Source organism: Artibeus jamaicensis, unplaced genomic scaffold (genome assembly GCF_021234435.1).
Source record: "Artibeus jamaicensis isolate MK-2021 breed Jamaican fruit bat unplaced genomic scaffold, CSHL_Jam_final scaffold_1964, whole genome shotgun sequence".
NCBI classification, from domain to species: domain Eukaryota; kingdom Metazoa; phylum Chordata; class Mammalia; order Chiroptera; family Phyllostomidae; genus Artibeus; species Artibeus jamaicensis.
The window spans coordinates 42,780,278-42,798,845 of record NW_026522030.1 but is presented as its reverse complement, the minus strand read 5'-3'; the positions used below and the strand labels follow the sequence as shown (position 1 = coordinate 42,798,845).

General features: G+C 40.3%; 1 protein-coding gene and 1 pseudogene across 2 annotated transcripts in view; both read left to right on the top strand.

Moving 5' to 3' along the window:
* GLIS3 (GLIS family zinc finger 3) overlaps positions 1-18,568 on the top strand; it is a 665,074-nt gene that overhangs the window by 53,700 nt on the left and 592,806 nt on the right. The window lies entirely within an intron of this gene.
* Positions 8,895-9,835, top strand: LOC119051775 (RWD domain-containing protein 4-like; annotated as a pseudogene).

Sequence of the window (18,568 nt, the reverse complement as noted above, 5' to 3'; positions counted from 1 at the left end):
ATGGCCTGAGTCCACATCCCCTCTGCTGCCTTGGGCCACCTGTGACCGTCTGACTCTCAAATCATTTTCAGCTTCCTCTCCTGACTCCTGTGATTTATTTATTTCTCCAAAAGTAGGGTATGGCAGGGAAATAATACACTAATTAAGTGGTCTGTGTCCTTGGATTAAAGGAACTGAGGGTTTACTTTTTTTCTATCTCAGGGCCTTTTTTACTTTAGATTTTATAATTTATCTTTAGAGAGAGGGGAAGGGAAGGGGAAAGAGAGGGATACATCAATGTGTGGTTGCTTCTTGAGTGCCCTGAACTGGGGACTTGGCTCCCAACTGGGGACCTGGCCTGCAACCCAGGCCTGTGCTCTGACAGGTATGGCAGGGCCTTTGACCTTTCTGTCTATTATGTTCTTCCACCAGGTCTCAGCATGAATGTCTCTTCCTTAGACAGACCCCCTCTTCCAGACCCCTTAGATGTCCCACAGCACTTCGTGGCATTCACTCTTTATCTCATTGCCTTGATCCATTCTCTTCAGGCTGTGATCTCTAACTGAAATAATCTTGGTTACATATTTCCTTATGTGTGGTTGGCTCTGACTTCTTTTGCCAGACTGGCAGGCAGAGACACTATATCCCCAGTCCATCCAGTATAACCTATCACAGATTCACAAGGAGGGGTACTTTTTCACCCCAGTTTAAGAATTCCTGTACTAGAATGTATCACTTAATCTTGGTTCACCATTTTAGCACATAATACATAGTGAGTACTCTTTATGTATTTATAGAAGGAAGGAAGGAAGGAAGGAAGGAAGGAAGGAAGGAAGGAAGGAAGGAAGGAAGGAAGGAAGGAAGGAAGGAAGGGGGGAAGGGACATTCTTTGTGTCTGAACAAGTTTGCTGAATGAATAAATGAATGAATGAATGAATGGATCCAGCAGGCAGGGCAGTGAGCTAGTCATTAATAAATGAGAGTAGTCCCTTCCTCCACCAGTTCTAATAGCGATTGTATACATATCTTGGGTGAAGTCCTAAACCCATTGAGTGACTGCCCCAGAGCTAACCCAGAATGCATACTTGAATGATGAAATGCCTCTTTGGCTGAAAGAGACAACCCCCACACTATAATTTACCACATATGATGGGTCAGTGCTTTGAGACTACTATCAGACCGGGTTTCTCCTTGGGCTGCCTTGGGCTCCCTTTCTCATCAGCAAGATCTGAGTTTTTGAGGGCTAATCAGAATTGTACATGAGACATCCAAGGGAAGGACCCTTTTCTGCTCTGTGGGAAGACAAGGCCTGTGGGACAGCAGGTTCACGAAGGATCTGGCTCTATCATCTGACAGATTATTTCAGGCTCTCATGAATACAACCTGGAAAGATCAGCACTAAGTGGATTATTTCTTTCATGGAGCCTTATAAGTCTGCAGTCATTGACAGAACTTAAATGAAAACTCAGTGCCAATAGAGACAAAATCTAATTCATTATTCGATGCTTCAAAAAAATTCCTAATATGTCAGCAATGCAGATGCCAACATGCATCTTTTGGTAGCAGGCACTTAAAATTTTGGAATGCTTTCTAAGACATTTAAGGATAAATGAATATTCATGAAAATGCTATAAAAATGGATCTATTTTTGAATAGGGGAAAGATAAATAGATTGGGAAAACAAACAGCAACTAAATGTGGCTGTGAGAACTGGATGCTGTCATGGGCCTGCTTTATTTTATTGCACAGAGGGATCCATGTTATCATGGATCTTTAATATCATGTTATCATGTTGATCTTTCTACGTTATTATGCAGATCAAATAGTAAACATGCTTTGGCATTCCCCAACCACCTTACCCACAAACTGATTGACTTGCTTAACATGATTCAAGGTGGGAACTAATTATACCTTTCTTGGATCATAGCACCCTACAAGCAATGGTTTGAGGCCAGACATGCTTGTCTGTCCATATAAGCATCTAAGTATCTTTCCTCTCTTTAGGTTTGTGAGATATGTGCTTTGTTAGTCAAGGTAATGAAATATGGATTAAGTGATGGAAGAAAATGACTTCTCCTCTTCTTTAACTTCATAAAATTCCCAGCCTATTCTGCAACTGTGGCATTTAGTCACCTTATGGATTCAGGGTTCTCTAATTGCTTCTTTGCCTTCATAGAGGGTCAGTGGCCACCTGTTCAATGATTTCTCTAAATCTGTGGTTTTCCATTTTGGTTGCCCATTAGAATGACCTGGAAGGGATTTTTTTTTCTTTTTAAGCACATGTACCAGGCCCCACTCCAGGAGTTTGTAAAAGCTTCCCAGGAAATTGCATTGAACAACAAGTAGTGGTTTAGAAGCACTACTATAAATCTCTACCAACTACTCTGGATGACTTTTGTTAAGATCTCTATAAATGGTTCTCAGTCTACTCTCCTTGTTCAAGAGATTAGCAGCTGTTCAAGCCAGATGAGTATTTCTTTTTGATGTGCTCAGAAAGATCAAATTTTTGGGAGACAAAGTGAGCATAAGTCTCCATATTTGAATCCAGAAAGCAATACTCATGGGCTAATTCTTTTTTTAGTGTTTCTTTTGTTTATTATATATTATTTTAATGTGAAAAGCATATAACCACAGTATACAATTTTTAGAAAAAAGTAAAAGTAATCATCTACATCACTCAAACTCAACCACTGTTAAAATTTTACTATATTATTACCTTTTGGTCTTTTATATGCATTTAAACTTTTTATTTTTCAATTGCAGTTGACATCCAATATTATTTTATTTAGTTTCACATGAACAGCATAGTGGCTACACAATTACACAATTTACAAAGGGATTCTCTCCTAATTCTAGTACCCACCTGGCACCACACATAGTTATTATAATATTGACTATATTCTTTATGCTGTACTTTATATCTCCGTGACTATGTTGTAACTATTAATTTGTATCTCTCAATTCCTTCACTTTTTTTTTACCCAATCCTCAACCCCCCGCCATCTGTCAACCCTTACTTTGTTCACTGTATCTATGAGTCTATTTCTGTTTTATTTATCTTGTTCTTTAGATTACACATGTAAGTGAAATCATGTGGTATTTGTCATTCTCTGATAGACTATTTTCACTATTTTCTCTGATTTATTTTCACTTAGCATAATACAATGTAGGTCCATCCATGTTGTCATGGAAGGTAAGATTTTATTCTTTTTTTATGGCCAAGTAATATCGCATTATATATATCAGTGGCTTTCAACTGGTGTGCTGCAAGAATTTTTAAAACATACAGTACCTGGCTATTTATTCAGAGGCACTGAACTCCCTTAGATTGTCAAATTAAAAAAATGACAACAGCCAACACAACAATAGCTGCCCATTGTGAATGAATCAAAATTGTATGTATTTTTGTCAGATCAGCAAAAAAGATATCCTTTGGTGTGCTGCAGAATTACGATTAGTTTGTGTGTGCCATGAGGTGAAAAGGGTTGAAAGCCACTGGTATATATTTACACATCTTCTTTATTTTATCCACTCATCTATTATACACATGGGATTATATCAAACTGAAAAGTTTTTGCACTGACAAAGGAAGCCATCAAGAAAACAAAAAGACAATTTACTAAATGGGAGAAGATGTTCTCCAATGATGCATCTGATAAGGAGTTAATATTCAAAATCAATGACTAATTCCAAGAGATTTTAAAATTCTAGCTTGAAGCAAAGATGAGGATATTTTGTAATTTATTGGATTGTAGTCTGATTGCTTAACTAATGACACATTATGAGGCCTATGTTGTATTCCCAAAAGATTTCAGCAATTCAGTCTCCTCCTCTCTTCCTAGTCTTCTCCTGACTGTGCTCCACACCCTACATGCCACCACACAGAGCAAGCAACCTGTTCTCTGAAGAAGTTTTGAATGTTTCTACCCCTTTTACTGGCTCCCATAGCTCTTCCTACATGCAGTGCCTTTCTGTTCATCTCCATCACTTGAAATATTACTCATCCTTAAAGACCCAACTTGAATACTACCCGCAAAGGTCTTTCTTCTGTCAATATCCGAATTGGCATGTTTTGCCAATGTGTTTTTACACTAGTTTATAGTCCTATTTTAGTCTTTTCCAAATTCTTATATAATGTTTCCCAATAGTTCAAAAAATTTTACAGATTGAGCAAACCCTATAACATCCTCCTTTTAACCCACTCATTTCGGCAGCATTGAGATTTATGGTAAGATTATAGTCTATCTGTCTTTCTCCCATCTGAGTACAGTGACTTCAATAGTTAAAGCCCAATTTCTTTCCTACAATAACTATTTGTGGAATGAAAAAAAATTGCTTCAGTATTCTCTAGCACAGTCTAAGGTTCACTTTGGCTTATTTAATGGATATTTGGCTGTGTCCAATCCACTTGCTCAGAATAGCTCACAAGTGACTGCTAAGTCTTGGTAAGAAGATTAATACCTAACCCAATGGTTCTTAGCTAGCCAGTCCACTCCTGAGAGGTCTTTGAGCATATGTGGTGATCACAAAGACTCAGAAATGTTAGATGCTTTGCAATGTGTAGGAAGGCCCTTATAAAAAGAGTTGTGATATTCAACAAAATACCATTTATTCCCCACCCCCAACCCCATCATGGCAGATTCTAACCAATTCACATTACAAAATACTTTAAAAAACAACGACAACAATAATTTGGCTTGGAGAAAAGAGGGAAGCGTCTAAAACTCACTCTGAAATCACATGCAGTATGTCCTAGATGCATAATCAGATAGGCAAAGTTGACTAAGTTAGATGATATCTGGCTGGTGACACAGGAATTCTCACATTATGTATGTGAGAATGTAATATGCTATAACCATGATATAACCATAATAATGGTTATAACATGATATAACCTTTTTGAGGACTACCATACTTACAAATATCTAAAATGCATTCCATTTGACCTAGCAATTTCACTGTAGAAATTTCTCCTGTGGATATGTTTATACAAAGACTCAAAGTTGCATGAGCAGGAGTGTTCATTACAACATGGGCTGGCATCACAAAAAGTGAAAACAACCTATATGTCCATCAGTAGAAGTATGGTTAAATAAGCAGTGAGTACATTCATATCACAGTATGTGACCTTATGGAACAAGTTCTAAGACATATTAGGTAGAAAAAAAGTGAAAATGGTATGCATGATATCCATTTGTCTTTAGGGTATATAAATTCCACATGTGTACACACAGGTAATTGTTACTTGGTTCTGGTATAAACAAATTTCAGTTACCATGAATTAAGTAACACCAGTTGCACATCAACATGGTTCCAATATGAGTTACTATAGAATAGTAATTAAGACTCACTGGATAAAGTACAAACTATCACTGCTGCCTCTTTGGTCCACAGATCACTACGTAAGTAATAGATGCACACCATGATCACTGACTACTCACTAAGACTTCTTTCTTCACTGTTGGTGACCAGTCACTGCACATTTGTTATTCAGTTCACAGACGGACAGCAAAGCAACTAGTTCTTTGCCTCTTAGTGTCCCAGTGATAGATCTGCATTTTGCGAAAATGAGTGATCCAAAGAGGGAATTAGGTGCAGCAAAGAAAAGGTGAATGGCAACACTGACAGACAAATTTCAATGGCACTAAATGGAGAGAGAAGACATAGCAGACCATGGGATTGTCGGCACTGCCGCCATGTAGGAGACCAGAGACCTGCAGCAGGAGGCACTGAGTGAAGGTCACTCCCCAACATCAGCAACTGGTTGTGAGGAAAATGGTGGCATCTTAGAGGAAGTGACACCAGAAAAATAATTCACATAAAAGAACTCTTCAAATTATTTCATGATATTGAAAGCATCAGGGATAAAATGTTGTCAACCAATCCAAATTGAGAAAGATGCCAATTTGACAAGGCATAGAAAAGATACTTTCTTAATATCATAAGTTATATGACAGAAAGAGAGAAAGCATTCGTACTGCATTTTTTTTTACAAAGAAACATAATATTAATACCTTAATTCTTGGACTTCCGCCAAGATGGAGGCGTAGCTGGAAGCACTGCATCTTCTCACACAACCAAGTTTAAAAACAACAAAGTTTTAGCAACAAAAATGCAGCCAAACCACAGAAAATTGAACTACATGGAAGTCTGACAATAATGAACCCTTCAGCCAAACCAGTAAGAGGAGCAGAGCCAGCAGCAGAGCAGGGCCAGGCAGGAAAGATCAACCAGACCAACCTGGGCACACGACCCTGGTGCGCCAGCAGCTGTAGGCAGATCCCAGATGTGGAGAAGCACGTGGATCCACTGAGGGCACAAGGCATTGGCCCCCTGGGGGCAAAAGGGGGTGGACCCACTGAGGGCTGATCGTGGTCACACATTCGAGCTCAGATAAACCTGTGAAGGAGCTAGCAGTGAGATGGACCACACAGGACCCAGTGGCAAGAAGCTGCAGAGGGAACTGCCATTGTCCCTCTCTGACCCCACCCCCACATACAGCATCACAAACCAGCGACCTGGGCGGCCCCACCCTAGTAAACACCTAAGGCTCTGCTCCTCATACATAACAGGCATGAACAGATCAAAACATGGCTCAAGAACAACTCAGAGCCCCAGAGATGATAAATCTAAGCGATGAAGAAATAGCAAAACTTTCAGATGCACAGTTCAAAACACTGGTGATCAGGATGCTCACAGAACTGGTTGATTTTAGTCACAAATTACAGGAACATATGAAGGCTAAACTAATTGAAATGAATGGTAATGCACAGGAAACCAATAGTAATGGAAAGGAAACTGGGACTCAAATCAAGGGAGCAGACCAGAAGGAAGGAAAAAATGACCAAACAGAAAAATATGAAGAAACAAGAATTCAAAAAAGTGAGGAGAGGCTTAGGAACCTTCAGGACATCTTTAAACGTTCCAACATCTGAATTATAGGGGTACCAGAAGGGGAAGAGGAACAGTCATGAGTGGAAACCTTATTTGAACAAATAATAAAAGAGAACTTCCCCATTCTGGCAAAGGCAATAGACTTCCAGGAAATCCAGGAAGCTCAGAGAGTCTCAAAGAACTTGGACCCAAGAAGGAACACACCAAGGCACATCATCATTACATTAGCCAAGATTAAAATGAAGGAGAGAATCCTAGAAGCAGCAAGAGATAAGGGGACAGTCACCTACAAAGAAGTTCCCATCAGACTGTCAGTGGATTTCTCAAAGGAGACCTTACAGGCAAGAAGGGGCTGGAAAGAAGTATTCCAAGTCATGAAATTCAAAGACCTACATCCAAGATTGATCTATCCAGCTAAGCCTTCATTTAGAATGGAAGGACAGATGAAGTGCTTCTCAGATAAGATCAAATTCAAGGAGTTCATCATCACCAAGCCCTTATTATATGAAATGTTAAAGGGACTTATCTAAGAAAAAAAGATAAAAAATATGAACAGTAAAAGGACAGCAACCTCACAGTTATTAACAACCACACCTGAAACAAAAGCAAACTAAGAGGACAGCTAGATCAGGAACAGAACCATAGAAATGAAGATCACATGGAGGATTAGCAACAGGGGAGTGGGAGAAGGAGAAGGGGAGAAGGTACAGAAAATAAGTAGCATAGACAGTAGGTAGAAAATAGATAGGGGGGAGGGCAAGAATGGTATAGGAAATATAGAATCTAAAAAACTCGAGACAGGTGGTCATAAACTAAAGGGGGGAATGGTGGGGGAGGGGTGTGCAGGGTGGAGGGGAATGAAGGGGGGAAATAGAACAACTGTAATGGCATAATTAATAAAATATATTTTTAAAAAAGAATGTAAAAGGAAAAAAAGAATAAAAAAATAAATGCTTTTTAGAACAACAAAAAAACCCTTAATTCTCAATGTTTCTAAATAAACAGTAGTTTTGCTATTTTTGTTTTCCCCTACCTTAATAAACCTCGGTTGTGGAACACTCTGCCTGGTTCTAGGATTTGTAACTCTACCCTCTGTGGCTAAGGATGTGTCAGTGACCTTTGGAATGTGAGCCACAGGAGACAAAGCTTGTCTTTGGTAGCAAATGCTGCTTCGGTTTCCTCCCTGCCCCCAAAGCATGGCTGGAAGTCCTTGACAGGTACCACCCCTCAGAGGAGGGGCAACCTAAGCCACACACAATCACTTGGGAGGCCATCATGGAAGGACTCTGGGGGCTGCAACAAAGAGCAGTGGACTCTGGCCCCCCCTTCCCCCACCCCACCTTGGCTTTGACAAAGCCAGAGTCCCCATGTCCTCTGGGAGAAGTGCTTCCTGGCTCTAATCCCCCTAAACCTGAATACGTGTTGGGGAGGAGTGCAGCTCCTTGCCTTGCTAGAGTGTGTCCTGGGGAAGAATCTGGTATCACAAAGACTTCCTAAAAAACCTGTGAAATCTGCTCTGCTAAGAGTGCTTTCATTCATATGTTAAGGGTCCGAGCAAGAAACTCTAAAACTCTGTTCCCGACGGACACTGACTCAGACTATCTACTGTTTAATCCTTGCTGCCCTGTATTCCTGTGTATTACAACCGAATAAAAGCTCTTGGAGGAAGGGGCTCAATGCTTTTTTCCCCTGAGAGACTGGTCACTGCTCAAGGCCTTTTCCCCCTGAGAAACTGGCCATTGCTCAAAGCCTTTTTCCTCTGGGAAACTGGCCACCTCTCCTCCCCAAGCAGATCACATCATGTCTCTGTCATGTTTACTCTCATCCATGGGGACTTGTGAGGAAAGTCACCCCCACAAACCTCCATAAGAGAGTTTTTAATATTTTAATAAAAAATGTCAAACAGTTGTAATTTTTCTCATTTTTAAGATCACTTTGTGTACTGGCTTGGCGGCACAGTTGTTTGGAGCATCCTCCTGAACACCAAAAAGGTTGCAATTGGATCCCCTGTTGGGTCCAAACCTGAGGCAACCAATCTATGTTTCTCCCTCTTCCCCTTCCTTTCTCTCTAAAATTAAAAATAGATGGTGCCCTTTGCCTGATGCTCTGCCCTCTCCCCACCCACAGCCCTTCAGCAGGTAGCTTGGAGCTGACCTAGGGCCAGGAGTGTGCGTGACTCATCTGCAGGGCGAAGGGTACACCTCCTGCAGCTGCAGAGGAACCTGGATCCCAGTGCCTTGGGGCCTCTACTCACCCTTTCTGGTCCCCATCACCACCTACTGCTCTCTGCTGGAGAGGTGACCCATGACCTGAGATGAGTGCCAACAAGGACCAGGAGATGGAACTGGAAGCATTACAACATTCTATGTATGAAGGAGATGAAAGTTTCCAGGAATTAAGGAGTTTTATTTCAATACAGGATATGTGAGAGTGGTGATCCCAAAGCCTTCTTCAAAGAGATTTCCTAGGCAGAAACATATCCCCAGACAACTCCAATTATACCTATGAATGCTTTTTAAAACAACACCATAGCCTCAGCATTCAAGCAGAGCATATTAGCGAAGTTACAGGGAGCAGTGGAAGTCAGTCTCAGCACCGCTATGATCCACATGTTGTTTGAATATGCCAAGGCCATAAAAAGCAGTTCATGGAGAACCAGCATCCCTTGAATTCTACAACGTCCATAAACAATATCATCTTAGTTGAAACTCCTAATATAGCCTCATAAAGGAAGAAAAAAGAAAAAGAGAACAACTTTCAAAAGCCCAGAAATGTAAGCTGGCAGATAAAACAGATCACGAAGGAAACCTTCCTTAAGGATGGAACTGGGTTGATGTGGTTAAGCATTTAAGCAAAACTGGCTCTAAAGATGATGAATAGCACTTGGAATGGAAACAAGGGAAATGCATCCTTCAAAAAGTAAGTTGGGTTCAAAATCTTTTGTTACCCTTTTCTGGTATTGAGGTGGCTTTTTATAAAACAATATTTTTGTATGTTTCTTATGTAAAAATGTTTTAAGCTGAAAGTTAATGAAGAGATTTGGTTGTATTATATTATTTTCACAAACTAGCTTTAATACAAGGTGAAAATGTTTCGTATACTTTGGAAGCCTTTTGAGCTTTGTCAGAGGACAAATATCGATAATAAGTAATCAGTGTTAATTTATATTATCTTATTCTAGTGGATGTGATCATTTTTTAAAAGAAGTATGTAGCCTTTTCAAAATCTCTTGCCCCAGGGGAATAGAACATGAATGAACAATTATTCCACAGCATAGTCCATACTAACAGGCTTTTCATCTTTAAAAAGTGTTAATCTCTTCTTTCTCTTAATTACTGAGGCATAAATTGCTTCGGAGAAATTTAACTACTGGTATTTGAGCTTTACACATACTGTTCTTTATAGTTTCTTTCTGTTTTCAAGGGTGAACGGCTTCTCTTAAATAAGTGAATACTTGTTTATGCTTTTGGTTTGGGTCACAATGTTTGATCATGAAAGTCCACACTTCCCATGGTGCATGGACTAGGAGAATAGAAAAGCAAATCTGCTGAGTACACTAGAAGACATCTGAACAGAAGTGCCGGTTCTTATTGAAGAGATTTCTCTTCACTGCATGTACCACGATGGTAGTGAAAAATGCCTGAATATTTAATTTTTTATGTCATTGGAGATAATGGTTTTAATAAATTTCTATTTATCTGCAAAAAATAAAATTAATAAAAATATATTGTCAGGTGAGGATTTTTTAAAAAGTGAAAAAAATCACTTTGCACAATTTTTAGTTTGCATAATTATTTTTATGGTCCAGAAGTACTGTGCAAAGCAGGGAAAACCTGCACATATAAAATACAAATATATACATATACATATATACATATATATATATATATATACATATATATATATATATTTTTTAAAGTGAAAGTATACACAAGGAATTGTTAACAGTGGTTACCTCTGAGGAGTGGGGCTAAAATACAGTGGTAGCAAAGGGACATCTTATTTTTATTTTATACCCTTCTGAATTGTTTGATGGTTTTTCCTTTCAGAGGCATTACTTATTAATGTAAACTCTAATTAATCAAAAATGCATATAAAGACAAAGATAAGTTAATAAAACATTTGATTCATGATTTTTATTTTTCCCCCCTGCTGGGGAGATAACTCAAAACTTTCACTGAGAATGTCAGAAGAATTCATGACACCAAAAAGGTTAAAGTCCATTGCTGTACAGTCACATTTATCCTATTCTCAAGCAGAAAGATTGCAAAATGTGCAGTTTCTTCCTATGTGAATGTGATCTGAGTTACTGATTTCATTTGTCTGTGGGGAGAATTGGCCTGGGAACAAGTCCAGTTGATGGTGATGTTCAAGTTTGATTTGCAAACAGATGTCCTAAACAAAATGCTTCCGCAGTGTCTGGTGGCTGAGCATGCATCTGTTTAGATGGCTACAGGGTAGAAGCAAAGTGTGACCTTTTGCATAACCATGAAAGTTTACTGCCTACCAAACAAATGCCAAATATATGGCAAAAGAGCATTTGGAGAAATAATGTTGAGGTTATTGATGTATTTACCCTACCAAGGCCTAGATACTCACAGATTGAAGGATCCCACCAGGAGCAGGCTAAGGATTTAACCTCCGATGCAGGATCAGCAACCAAGATTTGGTGAGAGAAAGTCCATGGAGTGCAAAGATCCTGACAAAATGCCTAAATCCACATAAACAATAAGTTTCCATTTTCTGTCACACTCCCTGAGTCCTCCTGGAGAGATGAGCAGTTCCATCAGAAAAGGTAAGCTTATTCTAACTAGAAAAGGCTAGTGCACTAGGTACTCCTGAAGCATGCAGGATGTAAGCCATCAGTTAGCATTTTACATGCATATCTTATATAACAATTAAAACCATTCTGTGATTGTTTTTATCATGCCAATACTCTTAATTAGACATCTGAAGTTCAACTGAGTTCAAGAAGATTCACTAGCTTGCACATTACCACAAAGAGAATAATTGGTAGAGCTAGGACTTGAACTCTAATTCCTGAAGCTGGGCACATACCAACTGAGCTACCTGTTTTCCAAGTGCTTGAAAATGCCTTTGGGGACTTCCGGTCAGGATGGCAGCATAGGTAAACATGCCTCACCTCCTCACACAAACACATCAAAATTACAACTAAACTATAGAACAACCATGACTCAGAACCAGTAGAAATAGAGTTGAATGGAAGTCCGACAACTATGGAATTAAAGAAATCACTTCCATCCAAACTGGCAGAAGGAGTGGACAGGCAGAATGGGCTGGTCCCATATACGTGAGGTGGATGAAAATCCAGGAGGGATACTTGGGAGTGAGGAATCCCAGCTCTACACCAAGCCCTCCAGCCCAGGGTGTCAGTGCTAGGAAGATAAGTTCCCATAACTTCTGGCTGAAAAAAACATCAGGGATTGAGTCAGTGGAAGAAACTTCTGGAATCCCAAGCAGTTTCTCTTAAAGAACCCACAGATGAACTTACTCAGACTCACTCCCTCTGAGCTCCAGCACCAGAGTAGCAGCGTGAAAGGTGCCAGTTGTATACAGGAAGGAACTGAAGTATCTGGCATCAAGGCAACAGCTGGAGGACAGCTTTCTCCCAGTTGGAAAGGCTAGCAGAGTCTCAGAGCGAGCAGGCAGGTGCCTCGATTGATAATCAACCTGGCTAACACTGTTTGCCAGGAGATCCCCTGTAAGTTGGGTGGACAGATTTCCAGGGGATCCACCCTGGAGATCCTCTGAGGCTCTATCCCACTCAACTTACAGCTGTTAACAATAGCTTTTTTATATGAATGGTTGGTCTTGGCTCATGCTTCACAACTTTCTAAATCTTTTTAACCAAGCAACAGCTGGCCTTAGTGAGCCCCAAGCCCCTTATCTCTTGCTAAGTGGTCCCAGGCTTGGAACTAATGCCAGCCAGCCTAGGTTCACAACTTGGCTTTGCCTAGAAATGTACAAGCCCAGCACAAGTAGCAGCCATCTCAGATTGCTCTATAGCTTGGGCAGGGTGGCCCTGAGCAAAACACAGGTGGGGGCTGACCTTGACCTGCACCACACAGGAAACCCCAGGGCCAGTGTACCTAGTAGACAGCTATAGACCATGTCAGAGCAGCACCACTGTGCCCCTGCACAGCTGATCCTCCATGGAGGGCAGATGTTGGTGGTCAGTGGTCACAGCTTATCTTTGCAACTGACTGTCTTGGGTAAATCCCTCCCACTGACCTGCCAACAGCAATCAAGTTTCCATTACAGGAAGAGGGTGTACTCAGCTCACATGAAGGGAACACATCAAATACCCAGCTTGTGTAATAGGGGAGGCTGTGCCACTGGACCCTACAGGACACCTACTACATTAGGCCATCATTCCAAGACAGGGAGTCATAACAGCTCTACTGTTGTAGAACAGGGTGGGGGATGACCAATATACTGTTACTGAAAGGACCACCCCTTTTTCTCCGGTGGTCACCCCCCATACCAGATTTGCTTTGCCCGCCACCAAAGGAAAGACGTTTTTCAATGCCAGAAATTGGTGAAAAGGAAAGGAATTATTTATTTAAAAGTTATACAAACTTAGAGTAATGACTTAACATCTTCATTAAAATACTAAAGTTCTTTAGAATACCCACAAATGCGCACAGTCCTTCCTTCTCCCCTTTGCCCAGTCTGGAGTACCATATCTCAGGAAAAGAAGTAGAAGTCCGTGATTCAGGCTCGTGGCACCATCAGCTGTGTCACCGCCATGATCTCCAGTTAATCCAAAGCCATGTGGCACCCTCTCATGGCCCACCAGCAAGAGTCCTTTCACTCCTCTTCTAGGCAAAGTCTCTCCTGCTCTCTAAGCCACATGGCAAAAGGGAGCACCCCAAAGCCACGTGGTCCTCACTCTCACCAAAGCTGCAGGGTCCCCACTCTGCCAAAGCTGACTAGTTCTCCCTTCTCATGGCTGCGTTGTCTGGGTTTAAATGCCAGCACCAATCTTCCTCTGCAGCCCCATTTCTGACTCCTCTCACAATCAGTTACACCTGCCAGTATTCCCGTATTCTTCCAGCTTTACTGGGCTGCCATAGTAAGTCTGGGCAGGTATGGCCCCATGACATGGAGCCAATCATCTCCAAGCTTTCACATAGGTGCTGTAACTAGGGGGAGTTGCTTCCAAGTTACATCTTGGATTGAAGTCACTCTCATCCCCCAGCTCAAAGCATGGCCACAGCTATTTAACATATTTATGAAACTAGTCAAAGGCTGTAGATATGTTAAATGACCATGCCAGAGGTTAGCTGCAAATCTGTTGCTATGCAAAACAGCTCTCAATGGCCCTGCTCCATGTGTCCCATCACCCAGCTCAGACTGGTGGGGTGAGGACATCATATATATATATTTCTCTAATATTTCCTTAACATCCTGAGTTCTGGACCCCATTACAAATCCCTATTTGCCCCCCCCCCTTGGCTGTATCCTGTTACACTACCTAATACATAGAAACAAAAGGGGGTGGGGTGGGGCAGAAGGGTGGTTGCTAAAACGAGGAGACAAAGAAACATGGCCCAAATGAAAGAACAGATCAAAAATCCAGAAAAAGAACAAAACACAATGGAGACAAGCAATCTATCAGGTACAGTATTCAAAACACTGCTTATAAGAATGCTCAAGGAACTCAGGACCCCAACAACATAAAAAAGATCCGGTCACAAACAAAAAATACACTAACTGAAATAAAGAACAATTTACAGGAAACAACAGTAAAGTGAATAAAGCAGAGAATCAGATCAAAGATTTGAAATGTAATAAGGCAAAAAGCAACCAACCAGAACAACAAGAAGAAAAGAGAATCCAAAAAAATGAGGATAGTATAAGCAGTCTCTGGGACAACATCAAGAGGTCCAATATTCACATCATAGGCATGATAGAAGAAGAAGAGAAAGAGCAAGAAATTGGAACTCTATTTGAAAAAATAATGAAAGAAAACTTCTCTAGTTTGGTGAAGGAAATAAACATGCAAGTCCAGGAAGAAGAGAGAGTCCCAAACAAGATGGATGCAAACAAACTAAGCAAACAAGAACAGAGACAGAATCATGGATACAGAGAGTGTTTTGATGGTTGCCAGATAGGAGAGAGTTGTGGGGGAATGGGTGAAGAGGTGAGTGGATTAAGAAGTACAAATTGGTAATTACAGAATAACTCTGGGGATGTAAAGTACAGCATAGGAAATGGAGTAGCCAAAGAATTTATATGCGTGACCCATGGACATGAACAGTGGTGGGGGTTGCCTGAGGGAGTGGGGGTGCTGGGTGGAGGGGAGGCAAAAGGGAGAAAATTCAGGACAACTGTAATAGCATAATCAATAAAAATAAATAAATAAATAAATAAAATTTAAAAACAAAATACCTTTGTGATATACAGTAGTCTCTCTTTATTCACAGGACATATATTTCAAGACCTTTAAGGTAATTCCTAAAAGTACAGATAGTACTGAGCCCTATATAAACTGTTTTTTTCCCTGTACATACATATGTATAATAAAGTTTAATTTATAAATTAGGCCCAGTATGAGATTAAGAACTATAAGTAACAATAGAGCATTTATAACAATATAGTATAATAAAGTTATGTCAATATGATCATTCTCTCAAAATATATTATACTATACTCACCTTTTTGCTTAAAGAAAGCACTTTATGACTTCTCTTTGGCATATCCTACTTACCAGCATCACTACCCTTGTGATTTGGCATCATTATTAAGTAAAAGAAGAGTTACTTGAACATAAGCACTGAGATATCCCGACAGTCAGTCTGTAACCTATGTGGCTAGTAAATGACTCATGGGCAGGGAGCGTATACAGTGCGGATAAACTGGACAAAGCGATGATTCATGCCCCGGTGATGTGGAGCAGGATGGTATGAGATTTCATTAAGCTACTCAGAATGTGCACAATTTAAAATATTTTTTTTATTTATGGAATTTTTTATTTAATTTTGGGGGGCCAAGGTTGACTAGGATAACTGAAACCATGGAAAGCAAAACCGTGGGTAAGGGGTGACTACTGTGCATATTTTCTGCATCTTCCTTTTACCAGAAATCTTGCTAACTCCACATTATCTCACCTAAAATCTACTCAGCCCTGCTGTACTATTGATTCTGAGATTTGCTGATCTGTTCCTTGCCATTGTGGGCATTCAAACCTTTTGACCCTGTTTCTATCCTGTAGTATTATTCTCTTGTATGGCCTCTGGCTGGAGATCATCTTGCTTCAGCCAACTTTACAGTCCAGTCAGTTTGGAGGAAATGTACATGAGCCTCAGTGCTTCCCCTTAAAGGACAGCATGGTTCTGGTGTTCATTGACTTGGCAAAGGATTCTGTGTCTACAAATAAGAAACATCTGACCACAGGTGTATAAATGAAAATGGTGTCAAGTTGGGAAGTATGGAGTTATATAATCTGGCAAAGTTGAGCCCTATTTGGATGGCCAGAGCTTCATTTAGCAAAATACAAGTTTCAGTTGGATTAAATTTTGTAGGGTCTCGATTAATATTTAGAAAAGTGAAATTGTGTTCTTTGGGGTTATATTAAGTAGTGGTTAAAATGTGCAGGGGAAAATATTCCCTACCTGGTATCAGACTCAGGGAACATGGAGTCTTCTTCATTTAAAGTCAGGATAGGTCTGGGTGGCAATGTTCAAGATGCTATTGGGTTCCTTCCTAAATAATAGAGTCATATCTGGGTTTTCTATAGAACTTTGCTTGTCAGACCACTGAAAGTGACAATCTATCAACTGTCCCCAAACAGGACATATTGAAAAGGATGATTCTTTAGGGTTGGACAGTGGACCCTGCATAGTCTTTGAGATAACACATAGCTGAAAAATGATCAGAGTTCAAAACATTCAAGCTCAAAAGGCAAGTGCATGTCTGATGGAAACTCTTTTGTTGATTGAAAAGTGATTAAAAGCAAGACCATGAGATGGGAAGAAACCAGAGAATCAAAGAGCAAGGACTGCACATTCTGTAGCCATGTTGTCACACTTGTGGTGTGGTTCAGTTTGCTGGGAACCATGCTCGTGTGTGCCCATGTGAGATCTCCTTTAATCCTCTCAACAATCCTGATTTTAGATGGGGGTGTTCAATGTGTACCCAAGGTCTCTGAGTTAGTGGGTGTCAAATCCAGAGCTCAAACCTGGGTCTGACTTTAAATAGCACACTTAATGTTATGATGCTTTGTCTTTAACAATGCCCATAGATCATCATCCATCTGTTCAATGTGTTGTGTTAGTTAGGGTAGTGCTAGCTGTGGGGAGAGATAAATCCTAACTCTTAGTGGCTTAACAAAGCAGAAGTTTATTTCTTACTCATATTGAGTCTACTTGGCAGCAAGGAGCTGGCAAAGGAGACTGTGTCCTGCGTGGTCATTCAGGGATCCAGGCAGACATATGCTATGCTGTCCTTGACACTGGCTTCCAAGGTCACTATGGGCGCCAACATCCACAGCCAAATGAGAGATCATATGGTAAGTTTTTTGGAGCCAGGCATGGAAGTGCCACATCCATTTTTGCCCATAATTTACTGGTCTAGTTAAGTCATATGGCTATACTTGCCTGTAAAGGAGTCTGGGAAATAGGAACTAATTTTGAGCTCAGGAGGAAAGGTGAAAGGATTTGGTGAAGAGCCAGTCAGTGTCTACTATATTTGTGTTCTTCTTTAGGTGTCAGAATTTAAGTACAGCACAGAGAACATAGTCAATAATAGGTGAATGTGATAACTATATGCATTGACAGGTGGTTACTAGACATTGTGGTGATCACATTGTAAGGTATATAAACATTGAATTACTATGTTGTACACCCGAAACTAATACAATATTGTACATCAACTATACTTTAATTTTTAAAAAGAATTTATGTATAGTAAACAAATATTGTTACCTACTAAGTGCCAAATACTTTGCCAGGTTCTAGAATTTAAAGATGAATGACTAGATCCATGTCCCCAAGTTAGTAGGGGAATAAACAGGGATACACACACATAAAGTGATATTAATGGCATTCTTATATAGATAACTGTTCTGGGCATTTGGCTGTTAGATTGCATTTATGTACATAGGGATACTCTCTAATTCAGAATTACTGATTTGGCTGTTTTTGAGTCCCTAGAATTGTATCTGCTGCAGGATCTAAACTAAGATGCCAGTCTAGGGTAGGTTTTTTTCTTCCTTAAAAAGTTGGTTAAAGGAACCCATCTGTAGGCTCTCTAACACAAAACACAAAAGCCACATTGTTCATCTCCCGCAACTTCCTTTCACATTGTCAAGCTCTGATTTGGAATTGGAGTGTTAAATGTGTACTCAAGGATAAACATTCTATCTTGTCAGGCCTGAAGGACTGCTTCTTGGAAAAGCTCCACATAACCTTTACGCCAGCCACTGTGAGGGTGGTATGATAGTCTCAGAAGGTCACTGAGGACAGGGATGCTGTTTACAGACTTAGGCAATTTTATTAGAGGAGTTGACAACCCTCTCCCTTGGTACCTATATGTAGATTTTGGTGCCATCTCTTAGAATAAGTATTTTTTTTTGAGAGAGAGAAAGAAACATCCATTTGTTTTTCTACTTATTCATGCATTCATTGGTTGATTCTTGTATGTGCCCTGACCCAGGATCAAACCCACAACC